Consider the following 10,554-nt stretch of genomic DNA (forward strand, 5'->3'; position numbering starts at 1 on the left):
AAATTTAAAAAAGTTACGAAAAACCTGAATAAAAATGACAAAGATAGTGATGAGAATTGATTTTTATTAAGATCATGCTATAAAATAATATGGACGATGTAAAAATGATTCTTATGAGAATGATGGATTGATGATGAATAATAACGATAATGTTTTGAATAATTATGACGATTATAAAAACATGATAAAATTTAATAAAGGAATTGATAACGAAAATTAAACCAAAAAAATAAAAATGCTTAAGAGAGTATCTTAAATTTGAAAGAAAACGGATGCATAAGGACAACACGAATTTTAAAAACCTAAAATAAAAATCTTAATGGAATAATAGTTTCCACTAACAAACCCGACAGATTTTATTCCACCAGAGGTGGATAAACCAGTTTTGCGGTACGAAGATTTAAAAAAAAATATTTGATTCCTCTTGAATCTTTGGGTACAGCGGTGACAAAATGTCTACATTTTGTTCTTTTTAGTTAAAGCGTCATCATGCAGATATAATGTATCGAACAAATTGTACTTTTATTGTTACTTTTAATTAAAAGTGATTTTTGTCATACATTCTCAAGTTGATTTTCCACCAGTCAATACGATTGAAGGCTGCCCGTCATCTGGTGGTGAATGCTGTCAGAATTATGAATCGAAAGTGCAAAATGAGCAAATTAGGAATGAATATTAATAGTGATAATAATTCTTGAATAATAGAGATTGTTATCCGAAGCTAATTAATCGATTTTTTATTGATCTAACCGCTTAATGGTTAACAGAAATTATTGGTTGAAAACAAATATTTTATTTTTTATTGAAAAAAAGGTTTCATATTTTCATTATAATTATCATTATCATTACTGATTACCAAAAAAATAATTTGTTACGACAGGGCCTCAGATAGCCTAGTCAGTAAAGGCACGAATTACCATGCTGGAGGCGGCAAGTTCGATTCCCGGTCCGGTCCCTGAGCATAAAATATCATTGTGCTTGCCACACAATATACAAATTCATGTATTGGATGACATAGATAGCACTCAATTAATATCTGTGGACGTGTATCTAGAACACTAAGTTGAAAGTCGGTAAAACGACAGCCAAAGAAGCTTAAATATAAGAATATGATAGATAGCAACAAAAAATAATATTTTCTTGAAGAAGCAAATTAATTCAATACAAAAAGTTTTAACAGAAAATTTGCCTTAATTTTTTTTTTCAATTACGCTCAATAACATTCAGTCAATAACAAAATACTGAATGGGTACGGTAATCCCGTTTATAATAAATAAAGATGGATTTTTGATAACAATGACTGCCAACGGATCAGTTCTGCTAATGATGACTAATAATTGTGCAAGTGATTAGATGAATTTGGGAGCCCATAATAAGATTTCCTATATATATGTTAAGTTGTAAATATATGGATTGGATAGTTATACATCTCAAACAATACGCATATTTCATATAAAAGTGCTTAAAGATAGATGAATAACAATAATATGTTAAAGTATCTTTAATAATATAAAAGAGTAGAGAAGGGAAAGGATGTAGTATATATGATGAGCATAAGAGAGTATAAGTTAAATTCAAATTACAAGATTGTTGTTCAGTGTATAGATATACCTTGCAAACATAATCGCAAGAGATAACGCGCAACCCTATCGATAAATAAAAACAACGAAACGTTAAACGGGTTGAGATGAATGTTAAAGTAAACGGCAACGTCGGTAACGAAGGCACGAACGAAAGAACGATAGAATTGTCGGCAACCGATCGGGTTAGCATTCATCGTTGGCGGGATGCGAAAACGGGATGGTCGAATTAGACATTATGTCGGATGGGTAAAAGAGAAAGACATTGTCTCTTCGGTACAGAATGTTTCGGTTGATCGGTTGCCTGTTCGATTATTCTGTTAACGATTTTCTGGACGGATGGACGTGTTTTTCATCGTGGGACTTCTTGGCCGGCGTCGTTCACTACACATTCGAAACTACTTTATAAATCTGTTTTTTTCCTTGATTTGTTTTCCGTCGATCTTGTTTTCCGTCTTGAGCACCAATGCTACCGACGCCAGGGAGGCAGCTCCCACACCTGGACCCTACCTATCGACCCATCAACTCATGAACCGGAGACCAATGGCTTTACTTCCCTTCCGAAGGAAGGCGTGATCAGAGATGTTATGCCTCAGAACATCCCGGCGGCGCCGACTGGGATTGAACCCAGGTCTGCTGGGGTGAGAGGTAATCACGCTTACCACTACACCACCGGCACCGCTAACTTTTTAAATCTTGATAAATATCATGATGACAACACATAGCCAGTAGGATGGTTCAAGATATCGATTTTGCTCCACCATGCTCAATCGATTCTAAATCAGGTCCTGATAATTCTCTCAATTTTTTGACGTATGACTACATCTTTAATTTCTATACTGGGAGTCACATTAAAAAAAAACAAAATTCAAACATGTAACGAAAAATCCCAAACACGGACGCAACGATAGAGCGCAAATCGAACAAACGACACATTGTGCATGCTCACATAAGCGAGCTTAATGCTCGGTTGATTGCTCACTATTTCACCAATGAACGGAAGGGAGGAGAAAAGTAGCGATAATAAAAACACGCAGCACGCATCGCACCAATACAAAGACGACGCAGTGTTGCCACATTATTTACATTTTCAATCTGTGTTGTCACCGTAAAAATTCTTTTTAATCTGTTTCTGACTGACGAAAATCTGTACAACTTCTATAGTATGAGTATGATCTTATTGCGAATCGTTGTAAATATACTTTGAGTTCATTTGAAGTTCAGAAATAGTTTGTTCATAGTTTAGAATCTTGAAGAATGACTTAAGCTTGCTTTCTATAGAATTAATCTATTTAAAAGACCTCGAAATCTTGAATCTTCCCAACAAACATTGGAAGCGGAATGAGAGCTTATTCAGGCAAACATATGCTTATTCAGCTAAAAAATAGCTTATTCAGTCCTTAACCAGCACAAATTGTTTGTTGGGTTGATTTTTATTTTTATTTTGAGTGATTTCCATCGTTTATAAAAGTCTAAAAATACAAAAAATCAAGTCCAATTAATGAGAGACAGACCCGAAAAAAAAAGAATTAATGAAGAAACAATCATATTTTCGTTAAATTTGAATATTTTATGTCTGAAAAATCTGTATATTTAAAAAAATCTGTAATATGACAGATATCTGTATCAATATGTTGAGAAAAATCTGTATCATTACAGATAAATCTGTATATGTGACATCACTGAAACGACAACGAAAGCACCCACATCGACCCGCAATTGGAAGCATGACTAGGCCGCCCTCATCCGGTTGGCATCGACTTGCACTGGTGTGGCCACCATTTGAAAAACAACCTGCCCTTTTCAGGGCCATCAATTCAAAAATGGAAAGAGGTAAGAACTAAACCCAAGTAGCAATTGGGGTTTTATGAGGGTTCTGCAGACTATGATTTAGACTTGTAGCATGCTTTAAAACCGTGATGATTTTTTCCGTCCACTAGCGGTCCTACGTCAAGCTTCCGTTCGTGCCCCTAGGCACAGACCCTTCCACTTTTTCTTTTGGATGCGAACTCATACTGCACTGGCCCTATGAAGTTTATTTGAGAATTATTATGGGAAAAGTGAACGCTGTACATAGTTATCTACGGAAAAGTTTGCTGCCGCTCTTATGGTGAATTTATATCAGCTTCATCTTTGCTCAAAACCACTTTTTTATTAGACTTCAAGGTAATTAGTTATACATTTATTTCGAAACCAATAACTGATGTGATTAATCGACTGCTTTCAGGAAACACTGCTTAATGCACATATGACTGGGTTTTTTGCCCTATTATTCGCGCCAAGTACACCAATGTTGCCTGCTGAGCAGTTGATGGAGTATTTCTAATTAATTAATAACTCATTCTACTGACGTTCAATCAAAAAGTGGTCTTAAGCATAGTTGTAGCTGGGAAAATTTCACATAAGAGCAGATAGCAAACATTTCCATATACCATTACATTTCACTTTTCCCATAATCATTCTCATACAAAGTTTAAAAGGCCAGTGCATTATGAGTTCGCATCCAAATGAGCACAAATTTTGATAGAATTATCAGGACTTGATTTGGTGGCGCAAATTCGATACATTGAACCACCCTATTAGCGAAGACAACAAATCATCATTTGTTGTCTTCGCTATTAGCCAGCTATGAACCACCGCACTAGGCTTAATTTTCAATTGAGCAGTTAATCGACTGAAAGAAGTCAATTTTATTTTGCACATAGATATGCAAATAGTAGGTAAATCTTAAAATTTGGATCAACAACAATGAATTTTTACTCTTAAAGCCCGAGATGTGCAGCGAGCATTTCTCATTTAATTTTCACAACGCAAAAACAAATACAGTTTAGTACTAGAATTAAAATCTACTCTTTTTTTTACGTATCTACAACAACCTTAAACTCTATTGGCCTTTTTAATGCACAACCAACGCCAGGCGGGTTCAAGAGGAAACGTCAACCAAACCGTCTGTTTACATCAGAGTAAAGATTTTACGAACGCAAATTAAAGAATTTGCCATTGAAAATGTTGCCAATTATCATAGGTAATCGTCGATTTTCCACAGATCTGAACTGATTTGCATCTAAACTAGTCACACACAAGAAATCCGGAAGATCATAACCATTCGAATTTTCAATTTTTCTCATCAAAAATATTCCTTAAAACCAGCAGGATCCCCCCAAAAACGATGAAGAATTAAATTTTCAACTGTATATCAGGTTATGCTACAAAACCTCAGATGGATCAATTTATCAGGAATAGTGAAAAAGTGTTCCGCTTCGTATGTCTCATGGCAAAAATTTCTGCTCACAACACTCTTTTTGATGTTCTCTTATTCACCACCAGAGGTTGAAGTGATCGCTTAGTTTCTATTAGCTTCAAAAAGAACTATGTTTCGTCAACTGTGTGCAAAGCTATTAGTAAATGAGCAGTTCGTGACCAAAACTGTGTATGCCAAGCTTGAACACACATGACAACTCCATTGTAAGTTTAAAGAACCCTATTGTTGAGTTGTTTCGTTTGGCCATTTAGTCGTCGATTTTTATCTTCAAAGGCATCAGATGTCCATGTCAAGGAGAGCATTTGGTTGTGTGGATTAGTCGTCTCTTTGATTCTCCCACTGTGCTAGGAATAAAGAGACGGCTAGTTTTACATTGCTGCCAGTGGCGTCGCGTCCACATGTGCAACCTGCACGGATAGAAATCTCGTTATACCTTTTGGCAAATTTCCATTGCTGATTATTCATAAAATGTATAAGTCAACTAATAAGCAGACACCTTGCAAAAAGTTAATAAAGATCATGTGTCAAATGAAATGTATAAGCGGTCACACATACCTTTTATGCATTCTAATAGGACCTATGTGGTTTGTTTTATGGAATGTATAAGGCTGATGCTTTGGCAAAAATGTATAAGTGAAACACATGAATTAAATAATTGATTTTCGTTTCGTGTGTGCACGACACAGGTGTAAATAATTTAAAAAAATGCTTTTAAATTTTTACAGATTTTAAGGTCACATTATAGCTGTACTTCTTTATTCCAGACCACAAGTGACCATGAATACACTATTTTATAGTGTGGCTCAATTAAATCTTCGACCTTCGTTTGCTTCAAAAAGGATTAAGTTCAGTTCGGATGGTCTGCCTAATCCCTAATGCCTTGACTCGTTAAATAGCGTTAGCGTTAGCGTTGTTATGATATACTCCGTAGATTGGATACTAGCGACACTCACGTCTCTTCTAAAATTCTCAGTTAGACTACTTTCAGGAATAATGCTGGGGAGTAAACATTGGTTGCAATCTAAACAAGAGTAACAGAAGCATGACTGTCGGTATTCCCGGCCACGCCAATCTTTACCATAACTAGGGATAGGGAAGGAAATGTTGATGTAGTACTTACTTAACGAGAGGCCACCGACTTAGCGACACCCTCATAAGTGCTACGGAGTTGGAGGGTTGGGTAGGGTATTCGGTTAGGATTCACCTCAAGTTGGCGATGCAACCAAAAGTATGTATTGTTTATTTGTTGTTTATTTAATCTCTCGATAGCCGGCTATCGAAAGAACATATTTATTTTGTTTAGTGATCATGAATTTTAAGAGTCATGACGGAGAGCTTGGGATTAAACCCATGATTTTCTGCTCAGTAAGCAAACACGATCCCTCCAGGGTCATCGAGCATCTCAGAACCATAACGCTTCGCGACAATACAGGGCTACGTTTTCGCTTGATATGCAAATAGTTTCCGAGGTTAATATTCAATATCAAATATACAAATGATGGTGGCGATTTATTGTGCTGTGGAAGAGCTTGGGGTTAAATCCATGATTTTCTGCTCAGTAAGCAAAATCGATCCCTCCAGGGTCATCGAGCATCTCATAATTCACAGCGCTTCGCGTCAAAGTACGAATATATGGATGAACTATCTATTATTGAATAACTATTATTTACGATAATTACATGAAAGAAATAAAATATAAACTACAAACAAAACGTGACTACTAAAATCTCAAAAAGATATTTTTACAAATATATTTCACGCAACCAGGAATCTCAAAACCATTAGACGCTATAATGATACCATGCACATGTTAGACACAAGAAGAGGCCAAAAAGCAAGCGTCCGACACACAAATCCACTTGCAGTCACAATCAATGATTCTACGAATCGCGAGCGCTCACGAATCATAAAACCGCCGACTGTGGCACTCTGAAATCGAAATTGACAGGCTCTATGCGTCAAACACCCGCCCTTCAATCTCCTTCCGCATCCAACAACACAAATCTCCATTACAACATCTAACGAATTCAAAACTCCGAAAAGCAAGTGAGTGGAAGCAACCCTGCATGCAACCATTCTTCATGATACACTTTTTCTGCCTATCTTTCTATTGGGCCTGTGGACATGCTTTAGCTTCGAAACTTCTAACCAAACTGGGAAAATTTTCAGATCACAAAAAAAAAAACTTGAAAATAAAACTTTCAAAGTAAATACAAGTAAATAAATATTGATTATTTAACGCAAAAACGAGCAAGTAGTATTAAATCTCTTGTATCGTATGCTAATGCTAATTGAAAATAAAATGCTTAAATAAAATAAAATATTAATAAGATTATATGCAAAATTTACTAGAAGATCATTACTTTATTAGTTAGAGGTTTGCTCAGTCTGCATGAAGCAGCCGATTTCACCAAGGAAGTTCTATTAACAACCAAGAATTAATCGTTTGAGGCATACTGAAGCATTAAGAAGGTGATATGTAATATCACTATAGGAAATCATCATCGTTGCAAATATAAAGAAATTAAATATAACCCTTTGCTTCAGTATCGTCAACCTCCATGTCCATGGGGAGGGGGTATGCAATTTCAGCCTCAGCGTGCTCAACAAAAACTCTTCAGACCCACCATGATCACAGATAAAGGGAACTTTAAAGTACAAAAACATCACTGAAGACATCAAACGTCTAAAACCAGAAACAAAAGCACTTGGATGACTATCTTGACGTTCCCACTCGATCTCAACATGTGAAAATTGTGCGCTCGATAAATTACAGTATGAACGTGGCTCTTCGAAAAGATGTCCAAGACAAAATTGTAGAAAACTGATAGATTGTATCGAAACAAGTGAAAAAATAAACAGGAACGAACTCACCAAATGAAAGATGGTTTGCACGTGAAGCCAATACTTGAAAGACTGTTGCATCTCCTAATTCTAGCTTAACATTTCACAACATTCCGTCGGATCTTCAAAGAAGCTCTTGCACCTGCCTCCAATCAGAATCATCTGGCCAGATTACCAATCGCCTAATAAAAGTTCTGATGAAAAGGATTATGATAAACGAAAACACTTTCGAATGCATTTCCAACCAATCACTTTCACTTTCTTGCACTAAAATTAGAAAACGCCAAGAAAAAATAAAACCGTAAATTTGACACTCGGAAATTTTTCGCGTCCACACAGAAGCAGAGCACACTTCGATCCTTTTCGCTCGTGTCCGTCCAGGTTCTGGTACATTAACTTATATCTATACATGGTAATTATACTTTGCAACTCACCTTTTGATTATAAATGTCGATAATGCTGAAACTATATGAATGTTAGTGATCATTATTAGGTGTGTACTGCAATGGAGTAGTAATTGAAGGAAATGAGGTTCTCATGTGGCTTATAGGTAATTCTAAAATAGGTAAATCATGCAAGCACACACCTTTTACAATTCTTATCCTACTTACCAGTTCCGTCCAGTATAAATTGGCTGTTTCCAAATGGCCTAATCCTTTCTGACCGCTTACTCTCTTACGTTTTCTCGCTTTTTGTCCTTCTTCCTATTGAAAATCTGGCCGTGTTCCCATTTGTTCTCCGGTAGGTAATATTGGTACATGAGGGGAAGAAAGAAATAGAACAAGTTAAGTGTGAGCCGCATGCGTGGTTAGTCGTTTGGGTCATGGTGTTGTGTTCCCTATTTTATTTGCCTCTATTCAGCTCTCAGATCGCCCCCTCCCCCCAAACTATTGTGGATGAGAAAAAGAATCCATATTTGGTAACCTCTCGCGAGCTGCAATGCATAAGATATGAATAACAAACAAATCTAGAACGGGACTTAAACATATAACATTTTCTAATACTGAACATGATTAGTATAGTATGAATAATGGAATTGTATGAAGAAAAGACGATCCCAAAAGAAAGTTCCCTAGCAATAAAACTATTACTCTGTGCTAATATGAGTTATTTCAGAATGGGCATCCATACTCAAAAACTATACCTACCCGACCTCAACAAACTGTACCGAAATCAGAACAGCTAAACTACTCGATAAGATTTTGGCATTTCTATTTAATTGTATTAAGCTATCTCACAGAGACCAGATGTCCAAGTTCGGTCAGAAACTTGAGTAAAGTTAAGTGGAAACGTTGCCGTTACGTAGCGCTACCATCTCCTGATTTCCTCTATAAATTTATCACTTTCGACCAATTTGGCGCTAGTACCGATAAATTACCTGCTGAAAATTGCCACTTGGCGCTACCAGCACTTAGTGTCTAGTGTAAGTTTTGCAACGCCAGCGCCATCATGTTGTCAAAGAGGGTTTTTAAGTGGGGAAGTCGCCGCTAGTGGCGAATAGGAATCTTTACACAAGTTTTTAGAGAAATTTTGGAACCTCAACGTCTGTTTTCTGTAGCTATCTTATATCGAGCTCTTTTCAATAATTGCAACATGTGAATAATGCAGAACAAGTTTAAATTGTTCTAGTGCCAAATTGGTTTTGAAGGAAGGTCAAACTACAAACGAACAGCTCAGCCGCTCTGAACCCTATGAAAATTATGCTTTCCCAATATGGTACCTTCTCTCACTATAAACCTGTCATTTCTAGCCTATCTGAACTATTTAATAAATGGAAACCATAACATGGGTTACGCTCCTCCTAAGCGGGCCCTCCGTAAACTATTTCTGTCTTATCTCAAATGCCAATGGTTTGAATGTATCAATACATTGGAAATGACGTTCAATCAAATAAACCCATACCCCACTCACTTGGCCAGGCTTCAGAATCGTCCAGTGGGAAGTGCGCTCTACACTCCAAGTACCCTTTCTTTCAAATTTACCCCAAATTTTATATTTTACCCCTCTGAGTGTTGATTAATCACAATGAAACATTGTGACAGAGCACGGACTTGAGGTTACTAGAGTATTAAATAATCTAGGTCCTATTTAGGATTATATCTGAAAAATCCAAATTTGGCCAACGCCCACCAATGCCTTGACTCGTTAAATAGTGCACCTAAAAGCGAGCTTTTTTTGGGTGGCGGGTGGCAAGTTTGTGAATGGACATATGCCTGATGTAAGCCGAGCAGACCTTCTATCATCAACATACCACAAATTTTCCACAATACATGGCGATTTGCACCACTAGTTGTAATTGAAACATTCAGCAGTCACGCGTCAAAGGGGAGCGACACGGAAACAGCAGTCTGGTACGCTTTGAACGTGTATCATACTTGCAGACCGGTTTGAATGTGTGAGTTTAAATTAGAAGAACATTTGTGATGTATGGATGATGTATAGCCTAAAGCGTGCATTTCTCACTGTGCACTTTGATATCTGATTGCAGGCAAAGAGAGTAAAGGGCTGAACACAATGATAGCGGCATAGCGGCAATCGCAAATTTTCCAATACACTGAAATCCGTTTTACAACCTACAATGAGCGCGTTGCGGCAAAAGCGGCATTGTACTACAAGGCTTTTTTTTTCAACATTTTGGAAAAACGCGCTGCGGTTGAGCGGAAGCCTGAGAAGTGCTCATCGTTTTCAGTTGTATTTTTTTGTAATTTTGAGCTAAGCAGAACTTTCAAGACGTGAACCAAATAATCATCCAAGGTCGTAGTATGTATTCAGAACCATGCATCCGGACATATTTTGGGAACCCCCGGAGAACTGGTCAGATTCTTCTTGAAGCAACACCCACATGTGACACATCAAATAACATGATAA

The sequence above is a fragment of the Ochlerotatus camptorhynchus genome, unplaced genomic scaffold (assembly GCF_037179485.1).
Source record: "Ochlerotatus camptorhynchus isolate MF236.1 unplaced genomic scaffold, CSIRO-AGI_Acam_v1.1 ptg000052l, whole genome shotgun sequence".
NCBI classification, from domain to species: Eukaryota; Metazoa; Arthropoda; class Insecta; order Diptera; family Culicidae; genus Ochlerotatus; species Ochlerotatus camptorhynchus.